Source organism: Coenobita brevimanus, unplaced genomic scaffold (assembly GCF_032717465.1).
Source record: "Coenobita brevimanus isolate Jiangsu-jjx unplaced genomic scaffold, ASM3271746v2 jjx.HiC_scaffold_1797, whole genome shotgun sequence".
Taxonomy (NCBI): Eukaryota; Metazoa; Arthropoda; class Malacostraca; order Decapoda; family Coenobitidae; genus Coenobita; species Coenobita brevimanus.
In genome coordinates, this window is record NW_027642664.1 from 4,554 (window position 1) to 20,910 (window position 16,357).

General features: G+C 44.2%; 1 pseudogene; it reads right to left on the bottom strand.

Moving 5' to 3' along the window:
• Window positions 1-14,884: 14,884 nt before the first annotated feature.
• LOC145389656 (E3 SUMO-protein ligase ZBED1-like) lies at window positions 14,885-15,739 on the bottom strand (annotated as a pseudogene).
• Window positions 15,740-16,357: the final 618 nt, after the last annotated feature.

The following is a 16,357-nucleotide window of genomic DNA, read 5'->3' on the forward strand; positions in this document are numbered from 1 at the left end:
CGTGATTTTTTTTTTTTTTTTTTTTTTTTTTTCCCATGTAAAATAAACCCTGCCAGCCACACCTTGCACTCCAGTTAACCTTGTTATGTTTATAGGAAATTTAGAAAATGGTGTAGGGGTTGCCCTGCCCCCTGATCCAGGCGTAAATAGGCCTTTTTACGGGTCCAGTCCTGCCCAAAACCTGTTCAAAGTACACGTCAACCTTCCTGCAAAATTTCGTTTTCCTAAGTAAAAAAAAAAAAAAAACTTTGGGAGGACACTGAGGACCAGCTCACGAACACTTTCTCCTCCCCCTCTCCCTCTCTATCTCTCTCCGTGTTTATATATATATTCACAAATACATGCGTACACATGTAGCACTGCCAGTGACACTGTCCTCAATACAGAAGTAACTTACTGTACAATACAGAATCTAGAACTTAAAAATAAACAAGACACAGCTAACGCAAAGGCTAATGCATTGGTCCACTCTTGCTCTCTTTCTGTAATTATTGTTATTATTTTTTTTTAACACCACAGTAAGGGCTAATTATTCACACATGTTTTGTGAAGGTGTTGGCAACAGCACTAACCTAAGGCGTGAAATGTCCTGATCTACCAAAATGTGTTGTGCAGATGACTATCACTGCGTTGATGGATGTCACACTCTGGTGTCTCTTCCTGCCTCTCGCTGCCCCCTCATGTTGTAACCCCCACTCCCTGCCCCCTCATGTTGTAACCCCCACTCCCTGCCCCCTCATGTTGTAACCCCCACTCCCTGCCCCCTCATGTTGTAACCCCCACTCCCTGCCCCCTCACCCTGCCCCATCCCTTCCTCCCTCACTCAGCCTCCTCCCTGCCCCCTCACCCTGCCCCAGCCACTCCTCCCTCACTCAGCTTCTCCCTCCCTCCCTTCCATACCCAAGAGTACATCCTCCCTTCTGCCTCTCCCTGACCCTATTCCTTCACAGTGTTGTCTGTCATCCACCCTCTTTCCCATCATCCGTCTCCCTGTCCCTACTGACTTCATTTCTTTTTCAGTCTGTTCTCTCCCTTTCACCTACACCGTCACTCTGCCTTCTTCCATTTCACTTTTATCCAACCTTCCTCCGTCCCATTGCTGCTCCCTCTCTCCTCTTCTCCACTCTGTTTTATCTTTCCCTCCCTTCCTCAGTCACTCACTGTTTCTTCCTCCTTCCCTTCTCTCTCCCCTGCCCCTTTCCTTCATTCCTCGGTTATAGCTTATAATGTATTATAGAATGTAGCTTTTCCTTTTCAGTCTTTCCTATGCAATTTCCATGTCACTTTTTCCATGCTGCATGGTGGTTTTTCTCACATTTTCCTGCCGGTTTTAACTGGAGGGTTTGGAGGTGGGGGCAGCCTTCTTGCTTTACTATCTTTACCCTTCAGCATGTAGAGTTAGATCTCGTAGTCATAGTCTACTCTGTAACAAACAGCCTCGAAAGACCATAAGGTCTGTTGCTGTTTGCTTTCCTTTGTACTCCGTTGTACTCCTTCCCTCATCCCAGCCCCCTCCTCTCTCTCTCTCTCTCTCTCTCTCTCTCTCTCTCTCTCTCTCCTCCCCCCACTACTACCCCTCCTCTCCTCCCCCTCCCTTACCCACTGTACACCGTCGCTGCTCTGCTTCCTGTGTTTCCCCACACAGATTGTGATAATTTCATTTTATAGTTTTATTCCACCCTCGCCTACGATAGCAAGAGAGAGGCTTGTTTTGCTCGACGTGTGTGTGTGTGTGTGTGTTTTGTTTGTTTGTTTGTTTGTTTACATGTTTGTGTTTGTGTTTTTGAGAGAGAGAGAGAGAGAGAGAGAGAGAGAGAGAGAGACAGACAGACAGACAGACAGACAGAAAGACAGACAGAGACAGAAACTTGCTGACTGACTGAGAAAAACATCTGGTGAATAAATGCTTATAATATACAATGTGTGCATGAAAACAAAAATGATTTAGGTGATGCAGGGAAGGTGGACAAGAGGGAGAAATGAAGTACTGTGTGATGATGGCTGGGAGGAAGAGAGAGGAGAAGAGAGAAGGGAGGAGGAGAAGGGAGGGGGAATGGAGAGGAAAAGAGAGAGTAGAGAGTGGAGCAGGAGAGGAGAGGGGGGAAAGGAGAAGGAAAGAGAGATTAGAGAGTGGAGAAGCGGAAAAGAGAGAGGAAGACAGGAGAAGAGAGAGTAGAGAGTGGAGAAGGAGAAGAGAGGAGGGAATGGAGAGGAAAAGAGAGAGTAGAGAGTGGAGCAGGAGAAGAGAGGAGGGAATGGAGAGGTGAAGAGAGAGTAGAGAGTGGAGAAGGAGAAGAGAGGAGGGAAGGGAGAGGAGAAGAGAGAGTGGAGACGTGGAAGAGAGGGAGGAGGATACAAGTAATAAACAGAGAAGTAGATGAAAGAGTAAGAGTGGTAAGAATGATAAATAAAATACACACACACACACACACACACACACACACACACACACACACACACACACACACACACACATACACACACACACACACACACACACACACACACACAAGTGATCCAGAGTGAAAATACTCACAGAGAAAAAAGTTAATCTAATTTCCTGTGTCCTTGGCTGTCAGCCGTGCCTGTCATCATCCCTCCTATTTCCTTTACCTCCGCCAACGAAGGTGGAGGGGGTTATGTATTCACATATGTATGTCTGTTTGTCCACACCATATCTCCAAAGGATTCTCAATGGATTTCAATGAAAATTTTTTGAAGGGTGGGCCATGACCAAGAAAAAATTGATTAAATTTGGGGTGGGCTCTGGCTCCTGTGTATTGCACACAATATCTCCAATGATCCGAGAGCCAGATCCTTTTTAATGGCAATGGCATTGCTTGGAGATACGCGCTCTCTTAGTGTTTGCCAGTTACATTTGTGGCTGCCTTCTGAGGCGGTCTTTTTTTTTTTTTTTCCCTTCCTGTCTGTAGGCTCACAGTCTGCTTCTCCTTCTTTAATCCCCTGCCTCTCCCATGTCTTTACTTTGCCTTATTTTCCTGTCAACTGTTCTCTCATATTTTTACTTCTGCCAACGAAGTTGGAAGGACGTTATGTATTCACCTATGTTTGTCTGTTTGTTCACACGGTATCACCAAAAGTTGTCAATGGACTCCAATGAAATTTTAGGGAAGGGTGGGCCATAAGGGCCAAGAAAAAATTGATTCAATTTTGGGGCAGATCCAGGATCCAGATCCGGATGCTACGTATCCCGCAGAGTATAAGTTCTCAATGAATGTCAGTGAAATTTTGTGGAAGGATGCTCCATGGAGCCAAGAAAGAACTTATTTGATTTTGGGGCGGATCCGGGTCCAGCATTGGCGGAGGTATGCACTGTCTGAGTGCTTTCAAGTTACCCTTTTTTCCCTTGTCAAATGCTGTCTCGTATTTTGTCAAAGTTTCCTGCCTCTATATATCTTTGTGCATTTTCCGCTTTGCACTTGCTTTAGTCGTCTGCTTCTGGTCGTTAATTTTTCCTTTGCCAGTCGTGGCCCACGGCTGCCTCCTGCCTTACACTGACACCCAAGAGCCTGTTCAGTGAAAACAATGACACTCACTGAACCAGGAAGACACGCATAGTAATCAGCAAAACTACGTGCGTTACCTGTTGATGGATTTGCCAGCATGACACAGGTGCGGTCGACGAACATAAGTATTATAAACCTGGGCTGGGACGACTGGAAGGGGGAGGGAGGGAGAGAAGGAGGGGTAGAGAGGTAGAAAAATAGAAGGGAAGGAGGGAGGGAGGGAGGAGTAGGAGGTAAAAAAATAAAGGAATGAGTAGGAAGGGATGAGATGGTAATGGCTGGTGATGAACAAATAGATATGAATCCCCTGTGAGGCTAAACACTGATGTTGTACAAAATGGTTCAGTGTTTAATGGAGTATCGTGTAATATCGGTGCCTCACAACACCACAGCTGCAGCACACTGCATGAAATGTTAATAGAATGGGCCAGTCTCGCTGTAGCCACGCCCTTTACCATATTAACGTCTCCCTCTTATGTATCATATTGGCCTTTTTATGCGGCTTTGCTTACCCATTGTTTAGAAATATTATCTACTCCCTTACTTTGTTATTTTATTGTTTCCCTACTCTCTCTCTCTCTCTCTCTCTCTCTCTCCCTTCCCACCTACTTCCTTCAGTGCACTCTGCCATATGTGTCTGATATTTGGAGTATTTAGTATGCTTCCAGTGTTAGTTTTCTCTCATCCTCTGGTGCGTCTCTCCAGCCACTGTTCAACCCCAGTACATCACCTGGCGGCAGATTCACCTTTACCTGTACCACAATAACACCTGAACATTGATAAGCTGGCCCTTTACCACAGACGTACAGTACTGTGTGTAGAAAGTGACCCGGTTACCGGCATACAGTCCACCAGTTACCGGCACACAGTCCACCAGTTACCAACACACAGTCCACCAGTTACCAGTACACAGTCCACCAGTTACCGGCACACAGTCCACCAGTTACCGGCACACAGTCCACCAGTTACCGGCACACAGTCCACCAGTTACCGGCACACAGTCCACCAGTTACCAACACAGTCCACCAGTTACCAGCACACAGTCCACCAGTTACCGCACAGTCCACCAGTTACCAGCACACAGTCCACCAGTAACCATCACACACAGTCAACCAATTACCATTGTGTACACAGTCAACCAGTTACCAGTACAAAGTTACCAACACAATCAACTAGTTACCAACACACAGTTACTAACACTAATAGTCCACCAGTTACCAACACACAGTCAACCAGTTACAAACACACATTTACCAACACACAGTCCAACAGTTACCAACACACAGTTACCAACACACATTCAACCAGTTACCAACACAGTTACCAACACACAGTCAACCAGTTACCAACACACAGTTACCAACACACAGTCGAACCAGTTACCAACACACAGTTAATTGTCAACACACAGTTACCAACACACCATGTTACCAACACACAGTCGAACCAGTTACCAACACACAGTTACCAACACACAGTCAACCAGTTACCAACACACAAAGTTAACAACACACAGCTTCAACCAGTTACCAACACACAGTTACCAACACACAGTCAGCCAGTTACGGGCAGGACGGTGGTTGAATGGCAGCTTAGGAAGTACAGGCCATAAAAACATTGTGTGGTGCCACTGATAACACAAAAAGTGGCTGGTAACTCCAGCCAGTCCCTACGCCATACTTCTACACTGGGGTCTTGTATGCCACCAACACTAAGAGTTCTGATGCTGCCGCCACATCACCCACACCCTCAACAAGAACCAACCACACTTGACCTAGTTTTTTAATGCAAAGAAAGAAGGAACCAAAGGCCAGGAGCTCGCCAAGATTGTTCCCTCCAAGAAAGAACAAAGGCAAGATAACAGAGTGCCAAATTCAAGATCTGTTCGAGATGCCTGGACACACTGCTTTTTGAAAGACTGGAGATCACCATAGGCAATAGGAAATACAGGGAGAGGGAGACAGTTCCAAGTTGACCACCTGTACAGCGCCACCTAGCATACTTCCCTTTCCTCTCTCCTAATGTCACTTACTCTTTCCTCAGCTCACTGCTCTCTCTCCAGCTCCTCTCTTTCCCCTCCTCTTTTCCCTCCCTCCTCATATCCTCTTCTGCTCTCTGTCTAGTTGTGCCTTAATATTTTCCCCGCTGGATTTCTCTTTTATTTCCTGCCTTTAAGCGCACACACACACACACACACACACACACACACACACACACACACACACAAGGATATAACCATAAACAAAGACACTAACAGACACTAACACAGAAAACCTGAAATGAGAGAGAGAGAGAGAGAGAGAGAGAGAGAGAGAGAGTCATGCACATTGACAAGCTCAAACAGCCGGACTCTCTGTGATAGAGAGAGAGAGAGAGAGAGAGAGAGAGAGAGAGGCATGCACATTGACAAGCTCAAGTAGCCGGACGCTCGGTGAAGAGAGAGAGAGAGAGAGAGAGAGAGAGAGAGAGAGAGAGACGCACATTGATAAGAAACTATCCGGAGCCTTACATCCGGAGATACACACACACACACACACACACACACACACACACACACACACACACACACACACACACACACACACACACACACACACACACACAGTCACCCTCCCTTGCTCATTCACCATACTCACTCCTGTCCCTTGTCTCACCCCTCAGTCAATTACTTCCTCATTTTTACTCGTTGGCTCATCTTACTCAGCTGACACGCCTCATTCACCTTACACCCTGACTGACTCCAGGCAGGAAAGAACCAAGGAAGAGAGGAAAGTGACAGTCACCCGAGAGCAGCCACTGCATCGAGTGAGTGGATGGTGAGGGCATAAAAATGTTTCGTCCCTATTCCAATTTATTTCCACGTCAGCTCTCAGTGGCAGAAAATTTCAAATACGTTTCCTAAAAGGTCGTTGCGGAAAATTGCCATTAACCATTTTTGAGTTGGACCATGTTTTGAGTTGACCATTTTTGAGTGTAACCATTTTTGAGTTAACCATTTTTGAGTTAACCATTTTTTGAGTTAACCATTTTTGAGTTAACCATTTTTGAGTTGACCATTTTTGGAGGTTAAACCATTTTTGAGTTGACCATTTTTGAGTTAACCATTTTGAGTTAACCATTTTGAGTTAACCATTTTTTTTCCAGTTATACGCGAGAGAGATACTATGGCAGCGGTTGTTGTATTTTGGGTTATATAATTCAGGAAATATTTACTCCTGCAGCCAAGCCAATAACTTATACAGTATAACACAAGGTTCATCATTTATCTGCTACAAGTTTAGGAATTTATCAAAGAAATACAAGGCTTGGCTGGAAACTTTGGTGTGGTTTTTGTTGTATATTACCGAAAAAAATGTTAAAGTCAATCTGTCTATCTACACTCATTGCCACACGCCTTAATCCAGTAAGGGGTGGCCACAAACAAATCACCTCCAAGTCGCCCTGTCCCCCGCCATTTCGCTGCCCACTCCCCCCAGCTCCACACCCCTCCTCTCATACACCTCTCCACTCCATCCCTCCATCTCATCCTCGTATTATAAGGACAGAGTTAGGGTTCAGGTTTTGGTCTGATGGGAACTGGGGGCTTCCAACTGGGGCTTCCAACTAGGGGGCTTCCAACTGGGGCTTCCAACTTGGGCTTCCAACTGGGAGGCTTCCAACTGGGGCTTCCAACTGAGGCTTCCAACTGGGGCTTCCAACTGGGGGCTTCCAACTGGGGGCTTCCAACTGGGGCTTCCAACTGGGGGCTTCCAGCTGGGAGGAAGCTTCCAACTGGGGGCTTCCAACTGGGAGCCTCCAACTGAGGCTTCCAACTGGGGCTTCCAACTGGGGGCTTCCAACTGGGGCTTCCAACTGGGGCTTCCAACTGGGGGCTTCCAACTGGGGGCTTCCAACTGGGGCTTCCAACTGGGGCTTCCAACTGGGGCTTCCAACTGGGGCTTCCAACTGGGGCTTCCAACTGGGGCTTCCAACGTTACGACTGGGCTCTTTTTCCAGTCACTTGACCTAAAATTGCCATATCTTCATCCTGAAATAACTCTATCAGTACATTAACACTAGAATATGATGCCAGTCACGAAGAAGTGCTGTGAAAAGGATATAGAAAGAGACTATAATGCACACCAGAATGACCGTGGGAGGGGGGAAGGACGGCAAAATGAACAGTGACTAGGCAACTCTCTCTCTCTCTCTCATCAACCAGCCACTATTCCTAACCTGTGAGAGGCTTGGAATCTTCATCTGCTGATAGATGTGTTATATGTATGTATATTTGTGTGTGTGTGTGTGTGTGTGTGTGTGTGTGTGTGAGAGAGAGAGAGAGAGAGAGAGAGAGAGAGAGAGAGAGAGAGAGAGAGAATGAATGAGGTGTACAATCAACCAAACAAGTCTGGGTCATCTTCTGGCACGTATCCTTCTGCCACACACACGACACATTGTGATATATGGGCCGCCCTGTTATTATAAGTCTAATATTGTCCTTGCTAATTATTACCACTCGATATCGCATAAATCGTCACTTGTTGCCTGGAATATATATATATATATTGAGAGACAGACTGACAAACGAGGAAGTGAAGGAGCGTTGTGGTGTGGATGTGGATGTGATAGAATGAGTTATGAAAAACACACTGAGGTGGTTTGGCCATGTGAAGAGGATGGAGAGCGAGAGACTAACGAGGAGAGTGTACTGTATATGAGTGAGGATGATGTGCAGTTATATGGAGAGGCAGACTGACAAATGAGGAAGTGAAGGAGTGTTGTGGTGTGGATGTGGATGTGATAATGAGCGTTAGGGGAAACACACTGAGGTGGTTTGGCCATGTGGAGAGGATGGAGAGCGAGAGACTAACGAGGAGAGAGTATGCGAGTAAGGTGGAGCGGGGGGAGAGGGGGGGAGGCCGTGGATGAGATGGAGATAGAGTGGACAGGTATATGAGAGAGGAGTGTGTAGGCTGGGGGGAGGGCAGGGAAATAGCTTGGGACAGGGCGACATGGAGGCGATTTATTTGTGACCATTTCTTACGGGATAGGATGTCTGGGGAGAGAGAGAGAGAGAGACTACTGACTGCAGGACACCACAATCACTGACAAAAAGCTTTACCATAAACCTTCCTCTCTTCCTCCCTTTCACCTTCTTTCTCCCTTCCCTCCTCTTTCTCTCTTCTTCTCTTCCTTCCTCCTCCTCCTCCTTCTTTCTCTTTTCCCTCCTCCTACTCCTTCTTTCTCTTTTCCCTCCTCCTACTCCTTCTTTCTCTTTTCCCTCCTCCTTCTCTCTCTTTCGCTTTTTCTTTCTCCTCCTCTTTCTGTCCTCCTCCTTCTAATTATTTCTTTTTCCCTTCCCCTCCTCCTCCTTCTTTTTCTTTTCGCTTCCCCTTCTCCTTCTTTCTCCCTTTCCTCCTCCTCCCTCCTTTCCCTCTTCCTTCTCCCAACTTTTCCCTCCTACTTTTTCTCTCCTCCCTCCTCCTTCTTTCTCTTTCTCTCCAGTTGTCTCTCCCTTCTCTTTTCCCTCCCCTTCCCCATCTCATTCTTTCTCCTTTCCTTCTTCCTCCCCATCCTCCTCCTCCTCCTCCTTTATCCTCTTCCTCCTCCTGCATCTCCCTCTTACTCTCTCTCTCCTTCTCCTCCTTCTTTCTCTTTTCCCTCCTCCTCCATGTCCTCCTCGTCCTCGTGCTTGTTGGGTTGGAGGGGCAGAGTGAGCAGCGTGTATTCATCAGCGTGCCTGAAGGCCAGCTCATCAGTGTAATGGTGGGGCAATATCTGCACACCCTGGCATCTCCTTGCAGCCCTCCTGTCCCGCCCCACCACACCCGACCACTGGCTACCACACTGGTTTGGTCTAGAATTGCAGCCCAGTGAGTGTGGTAAATAATAATAATAATAATAATAATAATAATATCCTGTCCCGCCCCACCACACCCGACCACTGGCTACCACACTGGTTTGGTCTAGAATTGCAGGTCAGTGAGTGTGGTAAATAATAATAATAATAATAATAATAATAATATCCTGTCCCGCCCCACCACACCCGACCACTGGCTACCACACTGGTTTGGTCTAGAATTGCAGGTCAGTGAGTGTGGTAAATAATTATAATAATAATAATAATAATAATATCCTGTCCCGCCCCACCACACCCGACCACTGGCTGCCACACTGGTTTGGTCTAGAATTGCAGGTCAGTGAGTGTGGTAAATAATTATAATAATAATAATAATGATGATGATGATGATAATGATGATCAATCTATCTATCTATTGCCAGACGCCATAATCCCGTAAGGGGTGGCCGATTGACTTTAAGTTAGTTGTTTTACGGGGAGGGGCACTAACCCTCCACCAACCCACTTGTTGACACGTAGGGAACACGTATGTGTTGGTTATATGGTTACCACCCAGCTTTGTAAATGGTTTCCTGGCTTACAGGAAACCATTAGGCTTGTCAATGTAAAGCCACCTTAAAGGGAAAGAAGAGTAATAAAGAGTGACAGGAAAGATGGGAGAAATAGGAAGAGAGGACAGACACAGAAAAAGAATGATGAAGGTGAAGAAAGAAGTAGGCAACACTACATCAAGTGAGTGGATGATGGTGGCCACCACCTACCACCATGATAATAATAATAATAATAATAATAATGGTGGTAGTAGTAGTAGTAGTAGTAGTAGTGACTGCTGATCTGGTAATGAACGTCACCTTGCAAATCTTACATCGTCATCCATCCACCAAATTTGGCTAAAATCTTATCAGAACAGATTTATTTTAATAACCCCTCACACACACCGACTTTGGCCTTGACCTGTGACCTTGACCTCTGAGTATTTGTCCTCAAGAGCCAGTCACTTCACTTCAGTCTTATCCTCCAGCCTTGCCCCAGGTTTATCCATAATGAATACTGTTAAGTTGATGTTCTCTCTCTCTCTCTCTCTCTCTCTCTCTCTCTCTCTCTCTCTCAAACTTTCACCTAGCCCTCGAACCTTTACCTTTTATTTACAGTACTTTCTTTAAAAAAAAAAAAAAAAGCACGTTTCGTTCTAGGCTGTCACTCAATCCTTCCACCTAGTTTGGTTAAAATCGGATAAAAACTGAGTTATCTCATGATAGGAACTATTTTCTTTGGGGGTTCCTCTGTGAGAATAGTACCGGCCATAAGATAACTTCAGCGGTTTTTATCGGATTGTACCCAAACTTGGTGGATGGGTTGAGGATCAGCCCATGGCAAAAACTATTATTTATGAGGGCATTGTAAAAGGTAAGTTCACACGGCATGGTCACGACCGTGTGTGTGTGTGTGTGTGTGTGTGTAACAAAATAGTTCGATTAGTTTTGATACATAGCACCTTCTCATCCTGGAACAGCGGTCTCCATTTTTAGGGATTCAGGGGATTCGTTCACTCAAAATTCTACCAGCCTTTACTGCTCTCAATCAACTCTACCCTTTTTAAGGCTGCTGGATAGTCTTCTCTACTTTGGGACTATCGATCTACGGTGGAATCGATCAACAGCCACAAAAGGAATACGGTAGACAGACAGTACCAAAAGGAGTATGACAGATTGACAGCCGCAAAAGGAGTACGGTAGAGGAGACTGACAGCCCAAAAGGAGTATGGTAGAGTAGGATGACAGTCACAGAAGCAGTGTGTTAGAATACTCGGGGCGCTGCAAGAACAGAGTACTGTAGATCGGTAGTCGTCAAAGGAGTACGGTAGAGTACGTAGCCCATTGCAAGAGTCGGGAACACTCCTTTAGCGGCTATCAGTCTACTTTATCTGAACTTACTGCTTTTGCGGTTGCCAGTCTAATCTACTGTACTCTTTTTAAGTCTACTCTGCCTTACTTTTTTCAATCAATTCTGCTATACTTCTTTTCAATCTAATGTACCCTACTGCCAATCAATCTACTGTACCGTACTTTTCATGCGGATGGCGATCGTCATCTGTTGCGTTTAGACAGCTGTTCACCAAAATATAAACAAGAGTCGAGAGCAGACCGTATATGAATCCTGTTGACAGGATATAGATAAAGAATCAAACTTGTAAGGTAAGTATACAGGTGAGCGGGTGTGTATGTAGTTATTTTATGTTTAGGAGGGTAAATAGGAGAAATTTATAATGAGAGTAGTGAGTGGTTAGTGTGTTTGGAGCAGCCCAGGTCCCGCTACCTTCACTGACAACTCACTAGGTATATTTTTGTGGTGTTTAAAGCCCCCTTGTAGCAAACATTAGCATTATCAGTAGATTTACAGTTAGTGAGATCCTTCAAGTCTGTGTGAAGTGTTTGTAGGTAATTTACTAAGGGCTAATTGACCGACTTGACACATTTGATGTTGTAATGGCACGGTGTATAGTGTAACTGTACAAGATAATTATGAGAAAGGTTGTGAGTGTAAGTCATAGCTGTGGTAGTTCACCTGACACAATGGCCTGAAACAAGCTGTGGTAAAATTATAGTTTCAGCCAGCCACACAACTACCAGATTTTGATCCATTTTTTTGGTATTTTAGACAATTGTAAGACATTTTTGTGGCATGTTTCTCATAAACTATTTTTGTTCAAGAAGATAACCTAATCTGTCCTTCAAGAGTAAAATAAAAAAACCTGTAATTTGTGACAACTATGCCATAGAAGAAAAGTGTCTCTAAAATACAGTACCAAAAAAGCAGATCAGAATCTCTTAATTCTGCGGCAGACTAAAACCAGATATGGGCATGATTATAAAAAATGATTATGTTTTGATTTTGATTATATATCGTCTGGCATATTTTTTGATTGTGATTAAATTATGATTACTTGTTTTTTGTTTTTCTGATTATGATTACTTTAGTTTTGTATTTTTGGTTATGATTAGATTTTTTCTATTTGTACATGATTATGATTAGATTATGATTATAATCACATTTCACTATGATTAATTATAGAAAAATAATAATTAGCAATGATTAAGGACAATGCCTAAATAGTTAGCAAATTACATCTAGTAGGTGCTATCTATCTATCTATCTATAGCCCGACGCCCTATTCCCGCAAAGGGTGGCCGCAGACAAAATGCCTCCAAGTCACTCTGTCACCCACCATTTGACTCCCCTCCCCCCAACTCACCCCCCCCTCCCTCATATATCTCTCAACTCCATCCCTCCACCTCATCCTCGGTCTACCCCTCCCTCTCCCTCCCTCCACCTCACCTACATACACCCTCTTAGTCAGTCTTTCATTCTCCATTCTCTCCACATGTCCAAACCACCTCAGTGTATTTCTCCTAATCTTTTCAACCACATCCACATCTACCCCACAACATTCCTTCACTTCTTCATTCGTCAGCCTGTCCCTCCACGTCACTCCACATGTTCCTCTCAAGTAACTCATTTCCACTGCTCTCACTCTTGACTTGTTCCCCTCTTGCAAGGTCCACGCCTCGCTTCCATACGTCAGGGTAGGGATCACAATACCATCATGCAGTGACTTCTTAACTTCCATACTCACCTCCCTATTTCTCATCACTGCTTTCAGTGTACCAACAACCTTTCTTCCCTGCTGTACCCTTTCAGGTACTTCATCCCCCAAAGTTCCATCCTTACTCATCACACTACCCAAGTACTTGAATGCACTCACATTCTCCATAACCTCACCATCCAACCTCACTGCACACTCTGTGACTTCATTCCTCTCAAACACCATAACTTTACTTTTGTTTACATTAACTTTCAGCTTCCTCCTCCTACACACTGTCCCAAATTCATTCACCAAACCTTGCAACTCTCATTCATCTTCACTCAACAATACTGTATCATCAGCAAACAGCAACACCGGAAGCTTCCAAATCTCACCCTCATTCATTAGGGCCACCCCCACATCCACTGCCCTACCTTGCACCTCCTTTACAACCCCATCCATATATATATTAAACAGCCATGGTAGGTGCATTGTTCCATATTTGAGTACAATAATAACCGTTTAAATCACTAACTTATGGTATTAAAAACTTAACATTTTGTGTGAGGGGTTTTATTGGTTTTTGCTATAATGTATTCTATCTATCTATCTATTGCCAGACGCCATAATCCCATAAGGGGTGGCCATTTGACTTTGAGTTATTTGTTTTACAGGGAGGGGCACTAACCCTCCACCAACCCACTTGTTGACACATAGGGAGCACGTATGGTTTGGTTATATGGTTACCACCCAGCGTTGTAAATGGTTTCTTGGCTTACAGGAAACTATTTGGCTTGTCACTCAATGTAAAGCCACCTGTAAAGGAAAGAAAAGCAATAAGAAGTGACAGGAAAGATGGGAGAAATAGGAAGAGAGGAGGGCAGGCACAGAAAACGAATGATAAAGGCTAAGGAAGCAGTAGGCAGCACTACATCAAGTGAGTTACTTCTATAAATTCATTTCAAATCATGGTCGCTCAAGTCTTCTGTAAGTATTGTAATTTGTTGGGCACAACAAAAATGAAAACAAAGAATTGCTCTGTGCAAGATAAATATAGAACTGAAAAGTATGATTATACACTGGATTTCTTGTAGGCTAGATTTGATGTAACGGTACATTACTTCTCAGTTACACATTGGTTGCGCTTGATAAACATCAACTCCTCAAAGCGAACATCTGTCATTCTGCATCGCTCAGGATGAAAGACTTTCCCAGCAATAGAGCAAAATCTCTCAACTGGAGCTGATGATGCGGGATACCGGTACACAGATATTGGAGAGCCAGTATCGTTAGTTCAGGTACCGTACTGTTGACTGGCTCTGTTGCCAGAAGAGAAGGGGATCACTGTCATCATCTGTTGTTGGCTGACTCAGGTAGGATTCTACTTGTGATGAAGTTGATGTAGATAGGAAAGAGCTCGTTGATGCTGATGATATCATAAATCTGAACAGCTTGCACTTCTTCTTTGGTGGGGCGTCCTTATTTTCCTGAAGGGAACCCTTCTCTTCATTAGGCATAATTTCATCTACTTTAGACCTCAGTAGAGATTTCATGACCTTGACTTCTTCTGGTGAGCACCAGTCCACCTTAAAGCCTGGATCTAGGAGTGAAGCTTCATGACATCTCCATGTCATCATAGATTTTCAACCTTCTCTTGATTGAGCTTTTGAGAGTAGTAATCGTCTTTGACATGTATGTCTGTGATAGTTGTTCAAGCTCGGCTTTCAGTCCACGAATACATGGAATTACTTTGCTTGACGTTTCAACATTCTCTCCCTGACACTATAGAGTTGCTACTCCAAATGGTGTTAAGATGTCTGTTATTTCCTTGATGAGATTAAGTTCATATTTGGTTAGCTTTACTGGACAATCTAACTGATCAAGCTTGACTGGATCAGTCTTCAGAAGGGAGCGAAACATCTTGTTACTGCTGTTTCATTGGGTTGCATTTTTGGCCTGAGGTGTGCATTCATCTTCAAGAATGTCAGATGCCAGTGCAGAATGACAAATGTGTGATACTAAACGTGAGGCTTTTCTAGTGACTCCTGATACAGGTCCTGCTTCCTCGAGCCCATCGTTCACAGTATTTTGTAAATTATGAACAAAACATCTGACATGCTCAGGCAAGAGCTCCAGGAACTTCTCATTGTTATCAGGAATGTCAAAGGCATCATCTTCCTCTTCACTTTCACTGTCTTGATTAGTGTCTGCATCGTCCATACCGGGAAGTGTCACAAATGCTTTAAGCATATTGCTGGCACTGTCGGTACAATTGTCAGAATCTTCTTTTCTAGGTTAAAGCTAGTGATGATTTCAGTGAATGTGGCATGAATCTTTTCTGCAGTGTGGGACCCTTTGAATCTCCTGCAAGCTAACATTGTTGACTGGAGCTGGAAGTTTTCAGTGAAATGACATGTGATCCCAGTGTACGAATGCATCTGTCTGTTTGTCCAAAGATCAACTGTAACACAAAGATACCCAACAGAATGAAATTTGTCATTGAGATCTCTCTATCTCTATCTATATCATTGAGATGTTCTTGTATTTTTTGAGTTTGAGAGGGAAGAAGCTTGCTGCTGAGCTCCTTGTGGCTTGGGATACTGTAGCAGGGCTGGGCCTTGTTTAGAAGGGCTTGAAAGTTAGGATCCTCAACTCCTGAAAGAGGTTGGAGAGAGCCGGCGTGAAGCAAACCAGTAACTTATTCATTTCCTTTTGGCAGGCATCACTGTTGCTCCATTTTTTCTTAGTACAAGATACCCCAGAGTCAGTTACTGGAGCTGGACCCCCCATTTCCTTATATAACTAAAGAAAAGCCCTATGTGCATGTTTACAACCACTTTATTTAATACAAGAACACTAAAAGTTAAAAATAATGAATAGTGCACTCCTGCATGGCCTCTTCTGACAACTGTGCTCATCCCAGCTCCCTCCAAAAGGAAGAGTGTTACAGTATACAGTACCCTAACCTCTCAACTAACGCGAGTTTAAAAAACGCGTTTTTGTTTTAACACGAGCAAATATTTAAGGAGATATGTTTAACTAACAAGGGTTTCTCAATTTAATGGGACTTTACACGTACTGTATGTGATGGTTTCATATTAGCCGCGCGCGCCTTGGACAGTCCCGAACTGATAGACTGTGTGTGGCAGTTTATGCATAAATACAATTTTTTATTTGTCTGTTGCTTAAACTGGTTTTATTCGAACTATAATATTCGAAAATGAAGTTTGGCCCCATTTTGAGCAATTTGGCTCATTTTCGGACAAAATTCGGCCAGGAAAGTGATGGCAGATCTAAATTTTTACAACTTGATGCTGCAGAACAGAAAGAAGAAAACCACTCAGACCAAGATAGAGCAGTTCTTTATGAAGAAGACAGAAAACTTAAGGGAGTTATCTTCAACACCAG